This window comes from Lissotriton helveticus, chromosome 2_1 (assembly GCF_964261635.1).
Source record: "Lissotriton helveticus chromosome 2_1, aLisHel1.1, whole genome shotgun sequence".
Classification (NCBI taxonomy): domain Eukaryota; kingdom Metazoa; phylum Chordata; class Amphibia; order Caudata; family Salamandridae; genus Lissotriton; species Lissotriton helveticus.
Genome location: NC_136059.1, coordinates 912,757,396 through 912,784,983, shown reverse-complemented (window position 1 = coordinate 912,784,983; position 27,588 = coordinate 912,757,396). Strand labels below are relative to the sequence as shown.

The window sequence follows — 27,588 nt, the reverse complement described above, 5'->3', positions numbered from 1 at the left end:
ACTTCCGGGTGCGCTAACGCGGCGCGTCATAAGACGCATTACGCGACAACGTGATACGTCGCGCTTCCGCGATGCGTCACGATGTTGATTTCTAACGCGGCAGTTGCGCAAACGGAACGTTTACCGGTTCGCGGACTGGGTCGCGGCATCAAGATGAGCTAACGGGAAGCTTCCCGGTTCGCGAACCGGGAGCGAAGAAAAAAATATATAAAATTTTTTTTTATTAATAAACATATAAAATATATTTTTGGATTTAAAGAAGAATACATTTTACAGCTACAGATATTAGCTTTTAAAAAACCAATGAAATTCACTGAAAAAACCATAGGTTATAGACCATATTTAGTTAGGAATTAGCATTTACAAAACCTTGAAAATTCACTGAAAAAACCATAGGTTATAGACCATATATAGTCAGGAATTAGCATTTAAAAAACCTTATTTTACTCACACAAAACCATTGAAATTCCATATATAGTTAGTTGCACTAACTATATATCGCGCACCCGCAATCCACTGCTGATGATGTCACATATTACATCATTCATGAAAGAACTAGTAACATGTCCTCATCAGGAATTTCCTCTTCAATCTCCTCATGAAAAGTCTCCAATGATGATTCTTGTAACTCTATGGTCTCCAAACATTCGATAAATTCGCATCAAGAGATTGATCAAAAAATCATTCCAGTCATCTCCTCCTTGTGAGAATATTTCATTATTGGTGCTGTCAATTTCAATAAATGTAGTGGATAATTCAAAAGAAATTACCACGGTCTCTTCATTGTTTAAATGTTTTTACTGTTTTTGTTTTGTTGTATATATTTATAAGTTATTAAAGTTTTATATTCCTACTACTTTGTTGGAGTGCTATATATTTTTAATGTGACACATAATTGTAAAAACTTTGATGTACAAAGAGTCATCCCTGGAATCTTCCGCTTCAGGCTCGGTCCCCTCCCCAATCACAATACAGGATGGTTTTCAGATAGTAGGAACGCGTGTGGTGTGACGGATCTCATCGGGTGTGGGCCTTGATCTACTATAACTCCTTTGAAGAGGGGTGATTCTTTACAGCTGGGGCCATAAACTACATCTGCAGGGCTAGCTGGTAGCCTGGGACCGGCCTGGACAATCGGACACAGAGGAAGAGGAGTGTCAGAGGGTGCGGTAGTGAATAGGGCGAAAGGGAGGTGTCGGGCGGGCACAGGGTGTGATTCTCAGGGAAGAGCAGCGCAGATGGGGGGAGGTTTATTGCCCATGCATAAGACAGAGAGCGGGGGTGACCAGTGCCTGGGGAAGATGCTTGCGAGGGTGGGGAGCCATGCTACGGATCGACAGCGTGCAGAGAGTGGGTCTGGTCAAGGCATCTAAAATGGCTGCCGTGCACGACAAAAGTGTGGCATTTGAAAAAAGGCAAGATGGCGCAGACAATGTTTTTCAACACTTCCTCATTTCCTTCGAATCGAACGTTAACAGACGTTGGGGCATATTACCAAAGTTAAGCGATATTTATCCCTAACGATGCTTAGCAACGAATTTTTTACCGCTAAGCATCGTCAGAAATTATCGCAGATAAACCTTGCTATTATCAAGGTTTATCGCAAATGCGATAAAAACCGCCGCAATGCATTAATATCGCTGAAAAGTCAGCGATTTTCATGCATTACCGAGCTAATGCTCTTAGCCATGTTATCCACCTCCCATTGGATGACATGGCTAAGAACTGCTCAGGACAGGTGTTACTTTTTGGAGATATTCGCGCTTAGCGCGAATATCTCCAAAAGTTGGTAATAGGAGATAGCGATGTTAGCGACTGTTTCCAGTCGCTGACATCTTGGCATGCCCACTTTGCATGTCATTAGTGATAAATATCACTGACATGCAAAGTGGAGCCCAAGATGGTCACTATCTCCTACTAGCGGTCGCTAACTGGTGTTAGCGACAGCTACGTAATACGGAGATAATTTTATCTCCGCTTTCTTGGCTTTTAAAGCCAAAAAAGCGGAGATAAACCCCCTTGATAATATGCCCCGTTATCTCTCCCACACTACCGGTCCCCCTGGGCTTAAACGCCGAGATGGTAGGGACTGCATCCCGTGGAGATAGGCCGAGACGTCACTCAGCAGAAAAACAAGTCTATAAACATACAATAAGTTAAAAGTCAATCATTCTTCTTTCCTTGTAGTACGCTCCCCAGTCCACTTCCCGTTACGCTAACCGGGCGCACCCCACCAAAAAACTATTTATTTTTTTTGCCCCTCCAAAAAGAACCAATTTTTGCACTCTATACTATAAGTCTTTTTTTATACTACAATCACTTCGCTACAACCTCATAAATTAAAAATAAAAATGAATAATGTCTCAAACAATTTTTGATTTCTAAATATAAATTTATTCTTCTGAATTTTCATAATTTGAAAGAACTAGTAACATGTCCTCATCAGGAATTTCCTCTTCAATCATCTCATCAGAAATCCCCTCATGAAAAGTCTGCAATGATGATTCTTGTAACTCTATGGTCTCCAAACATTCGATAAATTCGCCGTCAAGAGATTGATCAAAAAAATCATTCAAGTCATCTCCTCCTTGTGAGAATATTTCTTTATTGGTGCTGTCAATTTCAATAAATGTAGTGGATAATTCAAAAGAAATTGCCACGGTCTCTTCATTGTGATCCATTTTATTTTGAAATTTCTTGCTGTAAATTGCAGAAAAAAATAATCACTTTCATTTATCGTTTTTAGTAATACATAATATAAAACTAACTTTATCAAGTATTTAGTATAACAGAAGGACTGAAAATGAATAACAGAAATTTTTTTCAAATTATCTTAAAGTGTACAACATAGTTCCCCTTACAAATTAACAACTCACCTTTTTGAAAGTAGGAGAAGTGTTAGTACTGTGTAAATCAAACACCAGAAATTGAGCACCAAAAATTCCTCACAAATGTACCTCAGACAGTAGTATCACAAAATGGCTGTGGTTTCCTCTCATTTTAGATATATACATAAGCAATTAACTTTCATCACACACAAATACAAAACCAAAGTAACATTTTAATTGGTTCTAAATTTCAACACTTTCAAATGTGTTTTCCCCATGCAATTTTCCATAGGACATTTAGATACGTCTACAGCCTGAATGGCTGAACGGAATTACACCAAACTTGGCAAAATGGTACATCAAACCTAAGAGGTCAGTGAGGATCTACTATGCCCCCTTATGGTCATTTGCCCCTTCGCTTTGGCCTCCTCTTGTCTCTCGATCCTACCGAGAGACAAGATGGCGGCCGCTACGGACTGTTTGGAATGTTTACAGACGCCGGAGAACCAATCAGCTTCGCAAAGCTACGTAACGCGAAAATTACGCGAAGCGGAGCGCTGTTACAGATATATATCTTTTTTTGAACGTTAATTTCTCAAAATCCACTGGAGCACATATATTGAGACCTAGCAAAGGCACATCGGGCTACCAGTCCCTACAATTTTGCCAAATTTCGTGCAAATCCATTCAGCCGTTCGATTATTATTATTTTTTTTTTGCCCCGCGGGGCCCTTTTAAAACCTCCACATCAAACCTAGGGGGTCAGGGAGGATCTACTATGCCCCCTTATGGTCATTTGCCCCTTCGCTTTGGCCTCCTCTTGTCTCTCGATCCTACCGAGAGACAAGATGGCGGCCGCTACGGACTGTTTGGAATATTTACAGACACCGGAGAACCAATCAGCTTCGCTTCACAAAGCTCCGTAACGCGAAAAGTACGCGAACTGGAGCGCTGCCTGGTCCGCTGTTACAGATATATATCTTTTTTTGAACGTTAATTTCTCAAAATCCACTGGAGCACATATATTGAGACCTAGCAAAGGCACATCGGGCTACCAGTCCCTACAATTTTGCCAAGTTTCGTGCAAATCCATTCAGCCGTTCGGGCTAAAAGTGAGGCCAACCGCCCTATGGAAAACTCAATGTTAAAAACACGTTTTGGGTCCCCCCTTTTTTCTCGGCCCCCCTTGACGAAACCCCCCCAAAGTTTCTGGGGCTGCTCAGAAACATAATGTTCCATTTTCCTGAAAATTTCAGCCAATTCCGTCCACAAACGCCAAAGTTATTAGACATAGAATTTTCAAAAATCCCATAGAGAAAAAATCCTAACTATATAGTCGCCAGTAGGTAATATATATATATATATATATATATATATATATATATATATATATATATATATATATATATATATATATATATATATATATATATATATATATATATATATATTCACTGAAAAAACCACAGGTTTCAGGAGTTATATAGTTAGGAATTAGCTTTTAAAAAACCTTTGAAATTCACTCAAAAACTATAAGTTTTAGTGGGGTTATAGTTAGCTGGACATTTTACTCATACAAAACCATTGAAATTGCTCCTATATAGTTAGTTGTACTAACTATATTTCGCGCACCCGCAATCCACTGCTGATGATGTCACATATTAGATCATTCATGACATGGTCAGTGACATCACCGATGACATCTCAAATGACATCACTGATGACATCACTGATGACATCATCCAGTGAATGTGGTTTGCTTCGTTATTTAAATATGCATTATATATATATAGCAATTTGCATTGAAGAATAAGTGGATATATATAAATAAATATTTGGATGGAGGATTTAGTAGCAGTGTAATTGACTGTTTACTTGACCAATTTATAATGTCTCACTAAATATAGTGGATAGTGACTAAACTGTGTGAATATCTGTATCACTTTGTCAGTTGTTGTGTAAACTGATTCTACAGTTGGTTACTAGCTATGTGAAAGTCTATATTAGTTATTTATTAGTTAACTGAGTATTTGTATGGGAGTGTGAAAGTGTGTGTGGTTTGGTGGGGGGGGGTGTGACTGTCCAAAGATGTGTGAATAGTTTATTCAGTAGATATATGAAGTTAAAACTACATGTTCTAACAGTTGTTTGGGTGAGTGAATCTCTTTATGGGTGTGGTGATGAGCAAATATATTTCTCAATGGTACATGTCCAACAAACTAGAAAAATAAAAGGCAGTGTATGTGTCAGTTGTTGTATATAAATAAGTATACATAAGACACAATGATTGTGTGAGTGACTGTATGGATAACTGTATACTTGTAATAATGATTTTATAATTCACTAAGTATGACTTACTATCTAAATGAATAGAAGAAGTGGTGTTTGTATAAGTGTTTTGCTAAGTAAATATGTAAGTATGATCCATTGTTTGCATAAGTGAGTAGGATGACTTCATATGTGAATAGGGTGCGTGCTGTTGTTTAATGTCGATATAGATGTATAAGTATTTTTGATAGTGTTCTATTGTTCATTGACAGCATGTATGAGTGAATCCATAGGTAAGTGATTAGATGTGTGTATACATCTATGAATCACTGAGTGGATTTTTAGATACTTGTATTGCTGTGACAATGGATTTAAATATGATACTCTGTATTTTACAAAGAGTGATGAAAAATTGTAATAGTGTATGAAAAGGTGTATGTGATTGTCATGTGGATGATGTCATCAGTGATGTCATCAGTGATGTCATTTGAGATGTCATCAGTGATGTCACTGACCATGTCATGAATGATCTAATATGTGACATCATCAGCAGTGGATTGCGGGTGCGCGAAATATAGTTTGTACAACTAACTATATAGGAGCAATTTCAATGGTTTTGTATGAGTAAAATGTCCAGCTAACTATAACACCACTAAAACTTATAGTTTTTGAGGGAATTTCAAAGGTTTTTTAAAAGCTAATTCCTAACTATATAACTCCTGAAACCTATGGTTTTTTCAGTGAATTTCAAAGGTTTTTTTAAATGCTAATTCCTAACTATATAAGGCCTGAAACCTATGGTTTTTCAGTGAATTTCAAAGGTTTTTTAAATGCTAATTCCTAACTATATAAGGCCTGAAACCTATGGTTTTTTCAGTGAATTCGCATGGTTTTTTAAATGCTAATTCCTAACTATATAAGGCCTGAAACCTATGGTTTTTTTCAGTGAATTTCAAAGGTTTTTTAAATGCTAATTCTATTAGCTGATAACGTTTAAATATATTAATATCCTAGTGGGACCACCTGAGCAGCCCTAAGGGGTCAGGGTGTTTCTACCCTGCCCCCTTTTTGTGTTCTACACGTTTGTTTTTCTGCTTTCTTGTGCCTAATTCCTAACTATATAAGGCCTGAAACCTATGTTTTTTTCAGTGAATTTAGGTGTGCCATACTTTTGTCATAAGTAAGACTGTTAGCGCTCTAGTTGTTCTTTAGAACACTCTGGGACATTCTGTCATTGGGCTATAGTTGGGCTACATCTGGCTGATATTTGGGCTACATTTGTTTTTTTGTCTCTGGTGGCCATCTTTGGGCTACATTGGGCTACATTGGGCTACATTGGGCTACATTTGGGCTCTAACATATATATAGCCCAATGTAGCCCAATATATATTTTTTCAAAGTTAATTTTCGTAAAAACCACTGGAGCATATATCTTGAGACACAGCAAAGGCACATCGGGCTACCAGTCCCTACAATTTTGCCAAGTTTGGTGGAAAACCATTCAGCCGTTCGGGCTAAAAGTGAGTCCAACTGCCCTATGGAAATTAACATGGGGAAAACACGTTTTGGGACCCCCCCTTTTATCTCGGCCCCCGCTTGACAGATCCCCCCCCAAACTTTCAGGGAAGGACTGGAGCGCCGCGAGGCAAAGTTAAGGAAAATTTCAGGAAGATTCCTCAACCGGCGCCAAAGTTATTCCCAATAGAATGTTGCGATTTCCCTATGGAAAACAATCCTTACTATATATACCTACTGGCTATCGCCAGTAGGTATATGAAAAAACCATAGGTTTCACACTCGTTATAGTTAGGAATTAGCATTTAAAAAACCTTTGAAATTCACTGAAAAAACCATAGGTTTCACACCAGTTAGAGTCAGCTGAACATTTTACTCATACAAAACCATTGAAATTCCCACGTTATAGTTAGTTGGACTCACTATAACTCGCGCGCCCGCAATCTACTGCTGATGATGTCACATATTACATTATTCACGACATGGTCAGTGACATCACTGATGACATCACTGATGACATCTCAAATGACATCACTGATGACATCACTGATGACATCATCCAGTGAATGTGTGTTTCTGAAAAGTAAAAATATGTTTTATATATTGAAGAATAAGTGGATGTATGAGTGTCTCTATGAAGGATTTAGTAGGTGCGTGACTGACTGTATGAGTGAGTGATTAAATGTGTCTTACTGAATGCATTGGTTAGTGACTAAACTGTCAGAATGTGTGCATCAGTATGTCTGTTGTTGTGTAAGCTGCTGCATGTGTTGATCAGTAGCTAGATGAGTGGCTACATGGGTTATTGATTGGTTGCCCAAGTATTTGTATGTGAGGGTGAGTGTGTGTGTGGGTGGCTGGGAGGTGTGTGACTCTGTGCATATATGTGTGAGAAGTTGATTCACTTGGTATATGGGTTCAAGAGTGCATGTGGAAAGAGCTATATGGGTGGTTGACTGTCTGCATGGGTGTGTTGGTGAGTGAATGGCTATCTCAGTGCTCCATATCCAAGTAAGTACATATGTAAAACACAGTGCATGTGAGAGTTGGCATATATAAATGACTAAACATGAGAGCCTGTGATTGTGTAAGTGACTTTATGGATCAATGTGTACTTGTATCCGTGAATGTAAAAGAGACTAAGTATGTGTTAATATATGTTTGAATAAGTAAGGTTTAGTGTGTATAACTTTGTAGTTGAGGAAATGGGAGTGTGATTGATTCTTTGCATAACTGACTAGGTGTTTGAGTAACTTTGTGGATGAGTGTCAGCATGTAAGTGTCTGTATAGGTGTATGAGTGGATATGATAGTGTTCTTTTGATGAGTGACTGTATGTATGAGTGATTGTATGGGTGAATGAGTGGATGTGTGTGTAGACCTAGGAATCAGTGAGTGCGTATGTAGTTACGGGTATTGGTGTGTCAATAATTTCAGGAATGGTAGTTTGTATTTAACGCTGGGTGTATCAAAGGTTAGATTAGAGTGTGAGGAGGTGCATCGTTTTATCACATGGATGATATCATCAGCGATGTCATCAGTGATGTAATTTGAGATGTCATCAGTGATGTCATCAGTGATGTCACTGACCATGTCATGAATGATGTAATATGTGACATAATCAGCAGTGGATTGCGGGCGCGCGAGTTATAGTGAGTCCAACTAACTATAACATGGGAATTTCAATGGTTTTGTATGAGTAAAATGTTCAGCTGACTATAACTGGTGTGAAACCTATGGTTTTTTCAGTGAATTTCAAAGGTTTTTTAAATGCTAATTCCTAACTATAACGAGTGTGAAACCTATGGTTTTTTCAGTGAATTTCAAAGGTTTTTTAAAAGCTAATTCCTAACTATAACGATTGTGAAACCTATTATTTTTTAGTGAATTGCAAAGGTTTTTTGAAAGCTAATTCCTTACTATAACGTTTGTGAAACCTATAGTTTTTTCAGTGAATTTCATAGTTTTTTTAAAAGCTTATTCCTTTGTATATCGACTTTGTAACCTTCGATTAGTTTTTTTATTAGCTGTTTTTTACAACAATTAATTATATATTTTTTTTTAAATTCTTTGTTCAATGTATATATATTTTTTTTTTAAAAATTCCTGGTACGCTCAGGGTGCGTGCACCGGTAAGCTCTACCGAGAGCGCTCCGAGAGCGCTATTTCTGCATTCGTAAAAAAAAATATGTATGAAAAGTAAATAATAATGCAAGACATTTAGTACCATACTTATAAAAGCAGTATTTTTGATTTACGAAATGAAAATGATTTTGCATTTCCGTAAAGAAATCAAAACGTCACTCAGGCGCCCGGAAGCGCCTACGTTCGCGCCGCGTAAGCGCCCCTGGAAGCGCTCCGGTGCGCGCAGCGTAAGCACGTCAAGTCATGTGACCTTAAAATAACTCTTTTCATTGGTTGCTAACAGTTTTTTTTACAAAGAATGAAATCCCTACCCATTTCCTTCACTTCTTCTTTCACTTTTGTGACTGCAAGACCTGTCTTTTTGCTCTTGGATCTTTGTTGGATTACCATGGCTGCCAGACCATCCAGCAGCGATGATGACACAGAGGGATTTATTGATGAAGAGGTTCCTCAGCCCAGGATTAAAGAACACTTGATATGGAAGTTTTTTTCCATTCCAGATGATAAAAAAAAAGTAAATGCACCGAAGGTGGAGTGCAGGATTTGTCACACTGTCCTGTCACGGGGTGACCCCACCAAACAATATTCATTCGGAAATTCCACCATGATTCGCCACGTCGAGAGGAGGCACCCCCAGAACTATGCCCGTGAGAGTGTCAGGGCTCTGGCACGAGAGGCTGCCAGTGATGGGGCCTCTACTTCAACTGGAGGACCAACTACATCCGTGAGGGGGCGATCACAAGAGCTGATCCCTAACATTCAGCCTGCTTTTAATAGAGGCGTAATTAAATGCAGAGATTGTGATCAGCTACTTTGCTATGGGGAACAAAGTGTTCTGCTCATGGTTTGAGCATTAGACAACCACCGCTGCAGTCCCGAGCACTAATTTTGTTTTTTGTTTTTTGCTCATGTTGAGCAGTTTCCCATTCCCTGTTTTTGTTTTTGTTCAAAAAAAAGGAAAAAAGAAGAAAAAAAGTTATTTTCAGAACTACCTCCAATTCTCATCAAAGAGCTGTATTCTTAAAAAAATGAAAAAGAGTAAGTGAAGTGGAGTGCAGTGAGAGAGGAGAGGAAAATGAGTGAGAAAGCAAAGAAAGGGATGAGAGGGGAAGGGAAGTGAAGTAGGGGGACTGAAAGAAGGTAAGTGTGGGGAAGGAGAGTGAGGAGAAGGAGAGTGAACATGGGGAATGTGGATAAGTGAAGAAAATGTAGTAAAGGAACGGGGGTGTGGAAGGATAAGAAAAGAGCAGTGATGTTTAGGAAAGAGTGGAGATACAGACAAGTGAGTAAGGCAATGAAGAAACAGAGAAAGTGAAAGAAAAAATAAGAGTGGAAGACTGAAGGCCTCATTTATGCACCTGCATCACAGCAGGCGTAACACTGACGCAGGCCCTTTAACATGGGCCTGGCCCCATGTGAAAGGATGCATTGCTGGGGTTGCGTCACTTTTGTAACACACTCCAGCAATGCATCACTTTTGTGCTTACAGATACGTCAGAAATACTGACGTATCTGTAACTCCTTGCGACATAATGCGTCATACATTAAATACGACGCATGAGTAGAAGACTGAAGGCCTCATTTATGAGGCCATGCGTCACTTTTACGCCATCGGTGCGTCACTTTTTGTGCCGCACCAGTGGTGTAGAAAATGCACCTTGTTGAGTCATATTTACAAAGTGACGCATCTAGGTAGATGCGTCACTTTGTAAACCCCTGTGCCACATTATACCTGCGTCAGGTGTAATGTATGCAAAGGGGGCGTATTGACGCAAGAAAGGGTCGTAGAGGTGACGCAGTGAAATCTATGAGATTTTACTGCGTCACTTTTAGGACACCATTGCATCAAAATCTTGCGCCTGCCTCACACCAGGCGGGACTGGCCCCATGTGAAAGGATGCATTGCTAGAGTTGCATAATTTTTGTGACACACTCCAGCAATGCATCACTTTCCTCTAAACACTCTACTTTATTTTTTTACTCTATTTTTTTACACTGTTTTTCCCCGTGGTGCGCTCAGGGTGCGCGTACCGGAGAGCGCACCCGGGAGCGCACCCAGCGCTTACCCCGCGAAAATAAAAAAAAATAAAAAGTTTTCTTGCCCTCCAGGGTCCTTCTAGGCCCCCCTCAGAAAACCTAGGGGATCAGGGGGTGTCTACTCTGCCCCTTTTTAATTATTTCTTCATTTATTTTTCACCTCTTGTGCCTCTGTTCTTCAGAGTCACAAGATGGCGGACTATGCAGACCATTTAGAATGTTTACAGACACCCAAGAGCCAATTAGCTTTTGAAATTTACAACCAATTAAAATGTTTCTTTGGTTTTGAATTTGTGTGTGATGAAGTTTCATTGGTTCTCTACTAATGAAATGGTTTTCTAATGAGAGGGAAACACAGCCATTTTGTGATAGTACTCTTTGAGGTACATTTGTGAGGAATTTTTGGTGTTCTATTTCTGGTGTGAAATTTACACAGTATTAACTCTTCTACTGCTTTCTAAAAGGTGAGTTGTTAATTTGTAAGGGGAATTTAATACTTGATAAAGCTAGTTTAATATTATCTATTACTAAAAACGATAAATTAAAGTGATTTTTTTTCTGCAATTTACAGCAAGAAATTTGAAAAGAATATGGATCTCAATGAGGACACCGTTAATATTAATTTTGAAATTTCTGCGACATTTGTTGAGGCGAGTTTGATTGAGGTCCTAAATGATCCTGTTGATAACACTATCCATGAAGAAGACCTTCTTTTGAGAGAATATGGAATGGAGGATTTTAATGATGAGACTTTGGATGCCGAATTAGTGGAATGTTTGGACTATATTGAGTTCCAGGAGTCATTTATGAAGAGTTCTGATGAGGAGATTCCTGATCAGTTAATGTTAGAAATTCTTCTAAATTATGAAAATTCTGAAGAATAAATTTATATTTATAAATTATAAATAGTTTGAGACATTTTTCTGTTATTCTACTTGAAAGTTATGAGATAGTAGTGAAATGATTGTGGTATAAAGTGAGACTTATAGTATAGAGTGCAACATTTCTGTGTTACATAGTAAGTTTACTCACAGTTACTTCCCTTCTCCCACTATATTTTACAGTGTAAAAAATTGTAGTAAAGAAATAATTTCCAGCAATGCATCCTTTCACATGGGGCAAGCCCATGACCTTACCTTATGTAATGTGAGAGATGTTAACATTGTGAGAGGCTACCTTATAAACACACAGCTATGTCAAAGATTGTGCACGCAGCTTGTAAATATGCACCCAGACAAGAATATGAAATGCCGTGAGAGATGTTATCATTGTGAGAGTCTACCTTATAAACACACAGCTATGTCAAAGATTGCTTTGTCTGGCTGCATATTTACAAGCTGCCTGCACAATCTTTGACATAGCTGTGTGTTTATAAGGTAGACTCTCACAATGTTAACATCTCTCACGGCATTTCATATTCTTGTCTGGGTGCATATTTTATTATTCTGCATGCATTTTCTGCTTGCACCCATGTCTAAAATTGCGCAAAAGTCTTGTAAATATGACGCTCTTTATCTTATATTCCATCTCATTTGATACCATTACTGAAATACTTTATGCATCTCCCCACCATTTCATATGGTTTTCTATCTGCTATTCCTATCCCTCTCCATACATTCACTGCTTCCACCCATGCTAAAGGTTGCACAATGAGCTTCAAAAAAATGAGCATATATACAACTCCAATGAAACCATTACACAATTTCTAAACCAGCATTGAATCCAAGCATAATAAACAATTTATAAAGAAGTCTACCTTATAAACACACAGCTAACATTATGGAAAAAGGTAAAAATATAATTCCTTGATTCACAGAGACACACACTATGATACTTGTCAAAAATCTTTAAGCTCTCTATCTTTTTTAAAATAATCATTACTCACCTTTAAAAATGGTTTGGAAGATGTCAAACAGTGTCAGTCACAGTCAACAGATATTCTTAAGCAGAATCTCTGAACAATGCTTCCTTCACTGGGAGCCTTTCAATAATGGCACAGATTCTTTCTGATTTCAGAGCCATATTCTTGCACATAGCCAATAAAAATTGTTCCCACACAAATTCAAAACCAAACTGCACATTTTAATTGGTTGTAGATTTCAAGACTTTGAAACTCGCATAACATTCACCCATCCCCCCAGTGCTCATTCACCAAGTAACCATGATAACTCCCTCTTAAACCAGCACAGAGTTCACAAGTTCATTTTACTATGTTGCAAAAAATCCATCAAGGCTGCTTGACCTCTCAATCTACTAGCTAATAAAATGCAATGTTTCTTTAAATGACTTTTTCTCAACCATTGAAATGACTTCTTAAAAAAAAAGCATTCACTCTAATTTTCAGAGGAGATTTTTAACAAAGCTCCAATCATTTCTAGTTATTCATCTGCACTGATTCTCAAACACTTTTTTTTCATAATCAAACTGCCATTTCATTTCCACAACTTATCTGACTAGAAGCACATCTACCTTCAAAATGACAAAAGTCTGGTTTGTGGGTCATAGCTATGTCCACTGGGTCAAAAAAACGCAACTGACAGAGGTATTTACAATCTTGATTTACCAAATGTGGAAATGGTATGGATTGGACAAAGAGGATTGAGGAGTCACCAATTGATACCATTGGTAAAATCCTTTATGCATTTACCACACCCTGACCTTATAATTGTGCACTGTGGTGGAAATGACTTAGGCACTTTGACTGGGGTAGGTCTGGAAATGCTTTTAAAGGACATCTTTGGGCAATTGATGTCACTTTTTCCAAAAACTGCCTTGGTATTTTCTCATATATGCCAAAGGCAAAAATGGAACTGGTCCAACCAATTTTGTCCACAGATTGAGAAAGCAAAGAAACATGTAAATAAATCTGTTTCTGCTTACCTCAGAGACTATGCTATGGGTTCCATTTACCACAACAACTTGTGTTACAACATGCAAGACATCTATAGGAGAGATGGTGTGCATTTTACAGATGAGGGGAATAGAGTTTTCCTCTTGAATATAAGACTCTGCATTGGTACCTACTTGTAGGTACAAAAAACACCCACTGAACACAACAGCTCTTTTCAGAGCTAACTTACCTCTAAACACTCTACATTATTTTTTTTACTCTATTTTTTTACACTGTTTTCCCCCATGGTGCGCTCAGGGTGCGCGTACCGGAGAGTGCACCTGGGAGCGCACCCATCACTTACCCCGCGAAAACCCCCCCAAAAAAAACGTTTTTTTGCCCTTCAGGGTCCTTCTAGGCCCCCCTCAGAAAACCTAGGGGGTCAGGGGGTGTCTACTCTGCCCCCTTTTAATTATATCCCCCAGCTTTTTTCACCTCTTGTGTCTCGATTCTACCGAGACACAAGATGGCGGACTCTCCGGACTGTTTTGAATATTGACAGACACCTGACAGCCAATCAGCTTTCCGCTCGCGCACTCCCGTAGTGCGCCGGGTGCTCTCCCCGGTAGGCGTACCGGTGAGCGCTCGGATCGCGCCTATAGATATATATGTGTTTTTGAAGTTAATTTTCAAAAAAAACACTGGAGCAATTTTCAGCAAATATAGCAAAGGCACATCTGCGTACCAGTCTCTACAATTTTGCCGAGTTTGGCGTAATTCCGCTCAGCGGTTTGGGCTGTAGACTTGTCAGACCGTCCTATGGAAATTAACATGGGGAAAACACGTTTTGGGACCCCCCTTTTTTCTCAGCCCCCACTTCATGAATCCCCCCGAAACTTTCAGGGAAGGAGCGCAGCGGAGCTGGCCAAAATTTTGGAAAATTACACACAAATTCCTCAACCGGCGCTAGAGTTATTCCCAATAGAATGTTACAGATTTCCTATGGTAGCCAATCCTAACTATAACTACCTACTGGCGATCGCCAGTAGGTAATATATATATATATATATATATATATGCCGCTTTCCAGTGATTTATACGTTTCCTCTTTTTGGTAACCTTGTTACTAATTATTTATTGCTCCTGCTGTTCTTCTTACTAGTGTATGGGCCGTATCCGCCCAGCTCTATTCTCAGTCTTTACTTTATTCGATATTTGCATATCATAAAAGTACATAAACATACCACGCATAGAAAGACATACAAATATTTATAACATTTTGTGCAGTATAAAAACTTTAAAATCGTTAAAAGAAAACCTATATACACAATATTTACTGTATAAAGACCCTGATAGCAGGGGGTAAAGTGCATAGAGTACAGTATGGGATTTCTAAACAGGCAAATTTACAGCTTTGTTTGAATCTATCAGCCTGCTACGAATCAACCAAGCACTTGATAAATATTTTGCAACCCCACAAACAATAAACAGAGATGTTGTGTCTGAAGAAAGAATAAGTAGGGCAACCCTGAAGTCCCTGACTCCCAATTCCCTGCATACTGGTTTAAGCCATCTTGTTCTTGGGCTGTGGTATGCATTGCAGGCAAACAAGAAGTGGGGTAGGGATTCGGGCACACAAGGACAGTTTGGACAGGTAGGGAGAAGGTCTCGTGTTCCCTTCCAGCCCTTCATAAATGTGTTAAGAGGAAGTATTCCGTACCTCATTTTCAGAAAAAGAGATCTATCTTTTGGGACTTGGATAAAGTCCAAAAATGGTTCCAACTTCTTCATGGGCTTGTATTCCAAAAATTTGGTAGTTAAGGCTCCCCACTTTGTGCTCTTGAGATCCTCAGCAAGAACCCACTCCCAATAAATTTTCTTAACAGCCTCCTTAGGGGGTGGAGACTGTGAGGACCAGAATTCAGCCAGCCCCAAATCCATAACCAGCTTCCTCAATTTAGTAAGTGACTGTATTTTATTAGTACCATTCAAGGAGATCAGTTCGTCCAGCACCAAGGCATATTTTGCCAATTCTGGTGTCCTTCTCAGCCGCACCCAGAATAGCAAGGGGCGGAGACGGACTATATCCGAAATTGAGCGTTTGCCCATATCAAGGAAGAGTGGCTTCAATGGGGTCGAAGTGGGAAGGGAAACTAAGTCTCTTACAAACTTGTTCTCGGCTCTGATCAGATCATCCACTTTCTCACTTCCCCAGAGTTCAGAGCCATATATTGCAGAAGCCAGCGCCTTTCCGTCATAAACAGCAAGAGCTGGAGCTATAGGCCTGCTAATAGACAAACGCTGGTTCCTTAGAATAACTCCAGATGTTCTTTTTAGGTTTAGGAGCATTTTGGCGACATGGGAGTCCCATTTCATTTAGCTATTAATCCTGACTCTCAGGTAGTCAAATTCCTCCACCAACTCTAGCGGTGACCCGTTAAGAGTGATATTACTTCTCTTAGATTTTGTGGAAGGAGGCATTACTATCAGTTTTGTTTTAGAGGTGTTAATTATCAGGCCGTGTTCATCACAAAACAGAGTAAAACTGTTTATCAGTTTCTGGAGACCAGACGGGGTTTTAGACATCAGAAGGGTGTCATCTGCGAAGAGGAGGGTAGGTGTTTTTTCCCCTGGCAGGACCGGGGCATCGGCATTGTCCTCCCTCAGATGGTCCACCACCCCATTTATAAAGAGGGAGAACAATTTATTTATTTATAGCATTTGTAAAGCGCTCTGTAACCCTACGGGCATCCTGGCGCTAGAGTACATAGCTGAGCTTAGTGGGGGCAGGAGCGTGAAACGGATGCTAACCGGGTGGGTTTTATTTATTTTGATGGGGTTTTTTTTGGGAAAAGCCAGGTTTTAACCTTTTTCCGGAATGTCAGGAGATCATTAGTTTTTCTGATGTCCAGGGGAAGTTTCTTCCATAGGTGGGCTGCGGCAATGCTGAAAGCTCGTCCGCCACAGGTGGCTTTCTTGATCCTGGGGATGTTGATGAAGTTCAAGGATGAGGATCGGAGAGACCGGTTGGGCTCATACCACTTAAATTTGTACTGGAGTGGTCGGGGGCCTAGCCCATGAACTGCCCTGAAGACAATACAGAGGGATTTGAAGCAGATCCTTTGGTGTATAGGTAACCAGTGTAGGTCGGCCAGGGCGAGAGTGGTGGAAGATCTGCGTTCACGGGAGAGTGCTAGTTTGGCTGCAGCTGCCTGGACACTCTGGAGTCTGGAGATGAGGTAGGCAGGGGATTCCAGCAGGAGGGCATTGCAGTAGTCCAGGCGGCTGAGTATAGTGCTCCTGACTATATCGGCTCTGGTATGTGTGGGCAGGAGAGGTAGCAGTCTTCGGAGTCCTCTTAATAAGGCGAAACAGCAGCCAACTTGCTTATTGACGTTGGTCTCTAGGCTAAGTTTATTATTGATAGTTACTCCAAGGTTTTTTACGGAGCTCATTGGGGTGGGCGATTCCCCTAGCGATAGAGGCCAGAAATCTGGAGGTAAACTTTTGGGGATTTTTCCTACTGCGCAGTGTAATATCTCAGTTTTCTCACTGTTGAATTTTAGTGAGTTCTGACTAAGCCAGAGAGACATGTCCAGCAAACAGGTGTGGAAGGTTTCCATTGAGCTTGCTCGGGTTCCATCCAGCGAGATTATCAGCTGGGTATCGTCTGCGTAGTTTGTCACGCTGATGCCATGGCTTTTGATGATCCGCATTAGGGGTTGCATGTAAATGTTGAAGAGTATGGGGCTGATGGCAGACCCCTGTGGGACTCCGTGCGGGACTTTCGTGAACTCGGATTGATAGGGAGGGATGGATACTGCCTGCCACCTGTCCGTCAGGTAGGAGCGGAACCAGTCGAGCGCAACCCCCCTAACTCCGATGTTCCGTAGTCGTTCAATCAGGATGCCGTGGTTCACCGTGTCGAACGCTGCGGACAGGTCGGGGCCATCACGCAGCCCTGGCGCACCCCCCTGTTCACAGGCACCCTCTCAGTAAGTTGTCCCTGATTCCCCCATCTAATTCTAGCGTAGTTGTCCTGATGGAGTTTGGCAATAAGCTCCAGAAGATACAGTGGGAACACCATGTCCAGCAGCACCCTCCACAGCCTATCACGGGGGACCAGATCGAAAGCGCTCTTCAGGTCTATGAAGGCCAGATATAAGGTTCCCTTCATGATGGTGACAGACTTCCAATATATACTATAAGAAACAAGGGTCCTAGTAGTAAGGCATATTTTTATAGACTGGAGTCAGTACTATACATTTAGTTCACTCTGTGTACCCAGCCGGGCCACAGGTGTTTATTTTACAAAAAGATAAAGACATAAAAGTTTGACATACAAACAAGTGATAGGGCACAATCCTGTACCTATCATTCAAAATAACGAGATACAGAAACAAAAGAAATAAAAGAAATAACAGGCAAAAAGAGGTGGAGCCAATTTTGTGACTTGTAAACCATTACTTATCATGACAAGCTCACAATAACAGTCACTACACGCATTTTAAACACAATGGCCTTATATGTAGTACTGTTTGAAAAGGTCGACGTTTCGATCCCTAGGCTCCTAATTAAGCTGGATCATCATCAGGACTATTGAGAATAATTGCCTGGTGTATTTCCAACCGAATAATGATTTCGGAGGCTGTTAGGTTCAAAAGCCACGGGGCTTCGAAGTGGTGGACCCAGTGATGATCAAGATGACCTGGTGCCGGAAAAGTACAGCCGTACTTATGGATGACTGCTTAGACTCTCGATGGAGTCAGGAGCCACGGTCTGTCTAAGGAGCCAGCAATTTCGCGAGCGATTTCCGTTCGCGTCCTCTAGTAGTTCAGGGCGTCCCGCGGTGGGGAAGGAATGAGCCCTTCGGAGATTAACGTGGTGGTTAATCAGTTGTCCGAACCTCAGGTCTGCGGTGCCGGGACCTGAGGTTCGGACAACTGATTAACCACCACGTTGAACCTAACAGCCTCCGAAATCATTATTCGGTTGGAAATACACCAGGCAATTATTCTCAATAGTCCTGATGATGATCCCGCTTAATTAGGAGCCTTGGGATCGAAACATCGACCTTTTCAAACAGTACTACATATAAGGCCATTGTGTTTAAAATGTGTGTAGTGACTGTTATTGTGAGCTTGTCATGATAAGTAATGGTTTACAAGTCACAAAATTGGCTCCACCTATTTTTGCCTGTTATTTCTTTTATTTCTTTTGTTTCTGTATCTCGTTATTTGGAATGATAGGTACAGGATTGTGCCCTATCACTTGTTTGTATGTCAAACTTTTATGTCTTTATCTTTTTGTAAAATAAACACCTGTGGCCCGGCTGGGTACACAGAGTGAACTAAATGTATAGTACTGACTCCAGTCTATAAAAATATGCCTTACTACTAGGACCCTTGTTTCTTATAGTAATTACTCACCCATGGTCCTAGTTTACCTAATGGGTTCCCTTGTTTAACAGAAAAGACTTCCAATATATAGCACTGAACCTAAAGACCTGATCCATTGTTCCCACGTTTTGGCGAAAGCCTGCCTGGAAATGAGACAACACGTTCCCTTCCTCAAGCCAGATACCTATTCTGTTGGCAATAACCCTGCCAACTACTTTCTGAACAACGTCGATTAGACTTATCAGTCTGTAGTTGGCAGGGTCCTCCCTGTTGCCTTTCTTATATATGGTGACCACTTTCAAGCCCTTCCAAGAATCTGGGACAGGATATCCACAGAGAATTAAATTCATTAGCAGGGCGATGAGGTCAGTCCATAGCTTAGGATCATGTAGGAGTAGATCACCAGGTAGCCTGTCCGGGCCTGGTGCTTTGGAAGGAACTATACTTGTAATGGCCTCGTAGACTTCGCATGGTTCAAAGGGATCCACAGATACATGCTCAATGGTAGTTACGTCAATTGATGACCGGAAGGTTTGCCCGGGGCCTAACTCTTCACAATATAGTTTAGAGAAATGGGAGTGCCATTATTCAGCAGTTATGTGGTTTGGTAGGGGCTCTACTCCTCTTCTCTCAAGTTTGTTGATCAATTTCCAGAACAGGGTCGAGTATTTCAGGCAGGCAGCCTTCTTAAGTTGTTGCCAATGCTCTTCCTCCCACTCCTTCTTAGCCCGTCTAATACAGATGGTATATTCCTTCCTGGCTACCCTGACGGCTAGCGCATCCTTACGTCTGATGCAGTTTGATATTGCCCTTCTCTTACTCCTGCATTCTGGCGTAAACCATAATGACCCCGTTTTGATATTAATATTAGGGGTCTTCCTATACCCTTTGGTATCCTCAATGATGAAGTATGAGCCAATTTTCTCTATTAGGGTTTATAGGAATCTGTAAATATGGAACATTTTCCAGTGCCTTGCAAAGAAAAGTCAAAGATGAAAGCTTATTGATCTCAAATTCAACTAGTTCTTTAATACTAGTTAGCTTATCTTCTTGTCACTTCACCCTGTTCCATTTTATTGTACGATTACAGTTGGATGGAACTACCTCCTTTGTAAGTAATAAGGGGCCTTTAGGTAAAACCCTCCCACTTCCCCATCTTATTTCCATACAAAGCGGGTTGTGGTCGCTGTCCTGCGTCTGCCTGATTTCCATATCTACTATACTGCCCCAAGTTCTAGTGTCCAGTAAAATATAATCGATACGAGAAGGGCAGCTCAGTCTATTGTAAGTCATTGCACCATTTGGATCAGAGGTAGTCCTGCCATTCAGAGCTCGTAAGTTGTGTTCTAAAGTTAACGAGTTTAGTTGGATCACTCTGGGGGTCCATTTCCTAATTGGCGCCAGAGTAAGGGTCGGTATACAGTGTCTCGAATCCTCTTCATTACAACCCAGTAGGTCTGCTTCACTTAAAGGTTCATAGGTACAGTTGAAATCACCCCCTATAATAACACTAGACAAGGTGGTAAGTCCTGCTAGCGCTACCTCGAGTGATGATATAATAGGTGAAGTTTGGCGTCCCGGGGTACCTCTGGCATGCACATTGAACAGTTCCAGCGAACTCCCATTCTTGTTGTCTTTTATGGAGATGTGCAAAATGTCACCAGTGTGTTGGTTATTCACCCTGAGTGACCAGTTCAGGGCCACACTAATCCACACAAGTAGTCCCCCCGAAGGACGGCCTCTCCCTGCGCTAATTGCTGGGGCAAAGAAGGTAGAATATCCATTTTTGTACAGGGGGATCAAGCGCCAAGTTTCCTGGAACATACAGATCTCAAAAGTATCAATCAGATTATTCCAATCGGAGTTTTCCATATTTTGTTGTAGACCCGCAATGTTCCAAGAAAGCAGCTTGATATTATTATTATTAGATGGTAACTGACTAGTGGTCATTCCAGAAGCTAGTAATGCTTCTGCTGATCGTCCAAATGGGGATTGGGCTTTACTTAAGTCATAATTGTTAACATCATTAGTGTTTTTCCCTTGATCGGGGTCCATCTCAACATTAGTAATCAGCGGTTCCCCATATGTCAATTCTGTAGTGATATTGGGTTGGTATTCAGGCATATTAATCGATTGCGCTACAAGAGTAAAGCGGGTTACCTTTGGTGGTCAATCAATTTTGTTGAGTACCGAGTCGTCCCTAGGTATTGTCCTAGACCATACAGGAGCATGTCTAATTTGTATGTTAGAATCCCTAGGAGGACATGTTCTAAACTCTAGGTTTAGTAGGTTTTTCGCAATGACTGGGTTCTTAACCTGTATTTCAATACAGTCGGTTAATGAACTGAAGAGGAATAACCTTTTAACCTTAATCAGATCCTTCCTAATGACCGATCTACACCCTCTCACGTGTCGTAGCCAGTGAATAGTTTTATTGCAGATGGATTCGCTACTCTCATAAGTGTTAATGACACCAAGCTTAGTAACACCAGTCATGTAAACAGTATCAATCTGGGTACTTGGTGAATTATTAAACCGTGTTTTGCTCCAAGCTTCCCTTGTATTGTATTGTATGTTAGATTTCTATAGCGCCTTATCACCCAGGGGTCTCTAAGCGCTTTGCACTTGCCTCTCTAATAAATGCTGATGGGTGACTAGATGGTTTGTTGTTGACCTTTAGTTCCCTCGGCTTTGATGGTTCCCCCCGAGAACTTACTACCTCAGCAAATGTGCTAGACATAATCTGACCTTTTGGTGCACTAACCATTGAAGTTTGGGTAAAGATCTTAGATGGTAATCCTCCTGCTATTTTGGGAGTATTCACTGAGGCTGTTCTCACCTTGGGGCATTTAACAATTTAGGCACTGTCTGTAATTGGGTGATATTTTCAACATTCATCTCTCCCTTCTTCAATGATGCAATCAGTAGATTTTTAATAAAAGTTAGATCCCCTTTCAAGTTTTCTATTTTCTTCATACCTAGCCTGTTAAAGTTCAGACAGTTAGTACATTCAGTTGGAACATTCGTGCCCCCCACATCCTCCCTCAATCCATTTGCTAGAACCTCATTTAGGTCCCTGGATTCTCCTTCCAATACCGCAAAACGGTTGAAACAGGTAATACCCAGATCACATAGACTCGCCTGTACAGACCCATCTGTATTTTCTGTTAAATCAACCAGTAAATCGGCATTGCTGTTGGATATGCTTTCCCTTGTAGTCACGATAGTATTAGCCTCAATAGAGTTAACAGAAACAAGCTTTGGATCGTCAGGAGGTACAATGTTCTTTAGTTTCTAGCTGTTCTTCTTACTAGTGTATGGGCCGAATCCGCCCTGCTCCATTCACTTCTCATCAACTTACCCACCAGCCTAAAATGGCCACTGATCATCCTAAAGCAGCCTCAACAGGTGCAAAGCCAAACGACACAAAAATGATCCACCTTCTCCTATTCTATCCTCACAAAATCCAGTTCTTTAATCTATTTTAGATGAGGTACGTGGTCTTCAACTCTTTATGTCCAGTACCAATGACAAATTAAAACAAATAGAGGACCAATGGATTAATATGGAGGGAAAGGTGTCGGAACTCGAGCAACGTGTGGGTGACCTTCAGGATATCTCTGTTAAAATTCCTTCATTAGAGCAAGAGATCCACAAGTTGAAACTCCACACGGAAGACCTTGAAAATCATAATCGAAGGAATAACCTACGTCTTTATGAACTTAAATATTGAGGGTCCAGACATGGTATCTTTTCTGCAGAAATTTCTTCCAGAACTTTTAGGTCTTCAACCCTCTTCACCTCTCAATATACAACATGCGCATCATCTGGGTCGAATTCCATCCTACTTTAAACAAGCCATGTGGTATTGTAATGCTCTTCCTGGAATTCATTGAACTTATGCATGTTCTGAAGGCTGTAAAACTTTACCGTCGTCTTACCTGGTCAGGACACAATATCTTTATCTCCCAAGACATCTCCAATGCAACAAACGCTCGCCGTAAAGAATTTCTGACTCTACGCCCTCAGATGAAACACTTGAACATCCAATATGACATTCTCAACCCTTGCATGTGAAAAATTACACATGAAGGAAGCTCAAGCTCATTCGAGGATCCTGAGAAACTCAGACTCTTTCTAAACAACATCTCTTCTCGTAACAATAATACTAATGTTTAATCTTCTCTTCTGTAACAAATTGATATATATTGTTCTAAAGGTTTATCTATTTTGATATTGTACTATCTGTTTATCTCCTCTACCTCTCTAATGCCCCTTCACCCTTTACTCTTTTTTATTACTCTGATTTCTTACATTACTCTGTTCTTCTTACTATTTTTCCTCCACTTTTATTCTCTATTCTTTGTTATTTCTTTATTATTCAGGAGGCCTCTTCTTACCTACTCTCTCCTTCCACCATTTCTTGTCTTTGGTGTCACCATGCTTCTCTCTTTCCGATTCCTTTTTTTCTCTTCAAATCTGGATTCTCCTCCTTGATCTGATTACTCTTTCTGTCTATATATCTCTTGCTTCCTCTTTCTTACTTTTCCTTTTTATTCTCTGTTTGCTTCTTCCCACAGTTTCTTCTCACTCCATCTTTTTTACTTTTTTGAGTGTGTTGTTGTTATCATATGGTAAATGTTGTTTCTTTTTCTTTTATATTTGTCTTGCAGCTTATTATTCCCGTTTCCATATGTTCCTCCCTTCCCATCAACCATGTTTAATGTTGTCTCGTGGAATGTGTGTGGGTTAGGTCATCCTGTCAAGCGTCAAAAGGTATTGTCTCACCTATCCAAACTTAATATCAATGTTGCCTTTTTACAAGAAACTCACTGTAATGATGTGGAATCTCTTAAACTTAAACGTCAATGGGTTAATCAAATTGTTTTCTCTCCTACTCTTGACGGTCATGGTGGTGTTGGTATATCAATTCATAAATCTATTAATGCACAAATTGTATCAACAGAATGTGACGCTGATGGACGATGCTTTATGGTTGATGCTATAATTGGTAAAACACAAATCACTTTCTTTAATATTTATGGTCCCGTCAAACCCGACCCCCAATTTTGGAATTGTATTAAATTGAAACTCTCTTCCATCTCTAATCCTAATACAATTTTTGGTGGCGATTTCAATAATTGGCTGGATCCCTTCTCTGATAGAATGTCTAAATGTATATTCAAGCCTGACAAAAATCATAAAGCATTTCAATCTGCCTTCACCTCTCGTCCTTTTTATGATGTATGGAAAACATGTAATCCTGATACCTCTGAATTTACCTTCTTCTCTCCTATTCACTATACTATGTCCCGTATTGATTATATTTTTGTCTCTAAACCACTACTCACTTGTCTCCATGCCTCCAAAATGGTTCTATTTTTATCTCTGATTACGCCCCCATTTTTGCTTCTTTTGATCTGTCACTTACCACTTGCAAACAAGGCCGTTGGTGTTTTAATAATCACCTACTCTCAGATCCAATTTTTATATCGGAATAACCTCTTTTTATTAATTAATTTGTTCAATTCAATAAACCTTCAGATACCTCAGTTCATAATAATTGGGATGCCTTTAAAGCCTCCTTTAGAGCATTTACCATTGCTTATTCTGCAAAGAAAAAAAATCACTTAAAACGAAATATCAGGAAACACTTTTAAAAATTAAAACCCTGGAACACAGTTACTTTTCCTCTAAATCCTCCTCTGTTCTACAAGAACTAATTAAAGCCATATCTACATTAAATACAATTGCCACTGTTGATGCTTATAATATCCTCCTTAAGATTAAATCTAAATTTCATGGTGGCCAAAATAAAGCAGTGAAAATGTTGGCAAACTATCAAAAAATTAAGTCAGAATGTAAGAATATTGGTCCTATACATTCGCAAACAACTAACAAACTTCTTTACTTTGATTCTGACATTATTGATACCTTCCAATCCTACTATGAACTTCTATATACAGAGGATACTAATCCTTCTGAAAAAGACCTGGAAACATTTTTTCAAGATATCCCCAAACCTTATTCTCCTCCCGATACGTTTTTACCTATTGAGAATGATCTCTCCCTTCAAGAAATAACCAATGCTCTTAAATCTTTAAAAAAGGCCAAAACACCGGGCCAGATGTTTTTTCAATTGAGCTATTCCTAGCTTTCTCCTCAATTTGTACACCAATATTATTAAACCTTTTTAACTCATTCCTTGCAAACTCTCAAGCATGTGGTTCTTTTTTAGAAGCTCTTATTATTGTCATTCCCAAACCAGCCAAGCATTCTTCCTTCTGTAAAAATGTTCGACCCATTTCCCTTATTAATTCTGATTGAATCACGCTTAGAAAACATGATCCCACTTCTTATCAAACCAGACCAGTCGAATATATGATTATACAACACTTACCTGTACCACGCATGGCTTTACCACGCAAATTTTACTTCGCATGTGTCTTTACCACGCAGCAATTGATAACGCAGGATTCTACTCCGCAAATTTTACGTTAACTAACCTCTTACGTCCCTTCTAAATTTACATAATGATGCTGATAGGCTACAAAAACATTTTCAAAACTGCTGAACAAAGTAAAATATTGTTGTTTATATCAAACCAATACTACATATTACCTTACATTTTAAATTTGTTTTAATTTACAATGCGCTTAAATAATTTTTTAAGTTTTAACTTTTGATCCTTATCTCACCTCTTCACGCCTTTTACCAGCAGCCCTTCACGGAAATGAGCGTCAAAAGTAACACGTCTTTAAAAATAGAGATAGGACTTTTATAATGACGGACACGCCACGTCGCTGGGTCGGCTCTTTCCTTGATCGTCAGAGACACTTATTATCGTTTTTTTCTAAGTTTTCTTTTTTTTTTTACATTCCGCTTGTTCATTTTGTGGGGGGAGACCCCCCAGCCCCCCAAGCCTCCTTTTTTTCATTTTTCCTTTTACTAAATGATGAACACGCAGGACGAAGGAAGACTTGAAGGATTGATCGTTGCGTGGTAAAGACGGTCGTGGAATGCACCCGCGTTGAAAAGACGTTTGCGTGGTAAGTTACCCGTTGTAAACGTAAGCGTTGTAATGACTTCGTAGTAAATGATGTTTCCCGACCAGTCTGGCTTTGTTAAAGGCAGGCTTGCCTCTGACAATCTTAGAATGTCTCAAATATTCTGGCCCTTTGTAAGAAGCACTCCACTCCTTTAGCTGCCCTGTCACTTGATGCTGAAAAAGCCTTTGATCGAATAAATTGTCAATTTATGCTTTATACTTTCAATGGTTTGGCTTTGGTCAAAGGTTTATTACTTATATTCAATTATTATATACTGCTCCGCGTGCTTGTGTATTTGTTAATGGCATTTTCTCCCCTTATTTTCATCCACAACGAGGTACCCGTCAGGGTTGTCCACTCTCTCCATTGCTTTTTCTCTTTTGTTTGGAACCCTTTCTTGAAAGTATTAGAAATAATCCTAATATCACTGATTTAATCATTATTTTTATCTTAGTGGAGCCGACTAGAGACGATTAAAATGAGGATTGTTCCCCAAATACTTTTTATACTCTCATTGCTACCTTTTAAAATTCCTAATTATTATTTTTCTCAGATTACTTCTATTTGCACCAAATTTGTATGGAACTGTAAACGAGCACGTATTGCTCTTTCTAAATTAATTCGTCCTAAGCCAGAGGGTGGTGTTCGATTTCCCGATTTTAAAATGTATTACAATGCCTTTTTAATTTGTCAATTTTATGCTATGTCCAAAGATTATCTAGATCTGCCTATCCGAACTTGGGTTGTTGTTGAATGCTCCTTGTTACAGGACTTTTGTTTTCAGGATATTATGTGTATGTCCAATTGTACCTTCATTTCCAAGTATCCTATTTTAAAATACTCTCACCACCTAATACACACATTATTTTTCGAAGATTTCGACCTTTATCAATCTTTTCTTTCCTCGTCCATATGGTTTATTAAGCACATTAAATTTCATCACAAATCTTTTTACTACAAACATTGGAAGGAAAAGGGCATTTTTTATGTACACCAATTCTAATTAATAATTTGATCATGCCTTTCATTCAACTTCAAGAGAAATTCAATCTTTCTGACTCTTGTATTCAACAATACAATACATTGTCTCGTATTATTCAAACCTGTCTACAAGGATTTACCTGTCCCTATCTCATTTACCCCTAATACACCATGATTTCATGTTCCTTATAATTCAATTCACAGTGCTTCCTTTATATATAAAACCCTATCCTCCCACCTTACTACCCATAGTAAATCCCCTATTGCATTATCTTGGGAACTATACTTATCACAATCACTTTCTATTCATCAATGGGATCGTTTATGGCAAAAGATTTTCAAAACATCTAAAGCTTCTAACATTACACAATCACTATATTTTATTTTTAATGGAGTGGTAATTACTTCCCTTTTTCTTCATAAAATTGACCACTCTATTTCATCGTTATGTTGGTCATGTCTTTCCTCTGAAGGTTCACTAATGCACTTGCTTTATTATTGTCCTAAGGTTTTTAACTTTTGGAAAGTTATTTGGTC

General features: G+C 39.7%; 1 protein-coding gene across 6 annotated transcripts in view; it reads left to right on the top strand.

Moving 5' to 3' along the window:
• Positions 1-27,588, top strand: part of NXNL2 (nucleoredoxin like 2) — a 223,341-nt gene that overhangs the window by 157,036 nt on the left and 38,717 nt on the right. The window contains exon 2 of one of the 6 annotated variants that reach the window (XM_078675650.1): positions 23,695-23,797. The exons of the other annotated variants lie outside the window; for them this stretch is intronic. The gene's annotated coding sequence lies outside the window, so the exon portion shown is untranslated. The remainder of the gene's footprint in view (positions 1-23,694; positions 23,798-27,588) is intronic. 6 annotated transcript variants of the gene reach the window in all.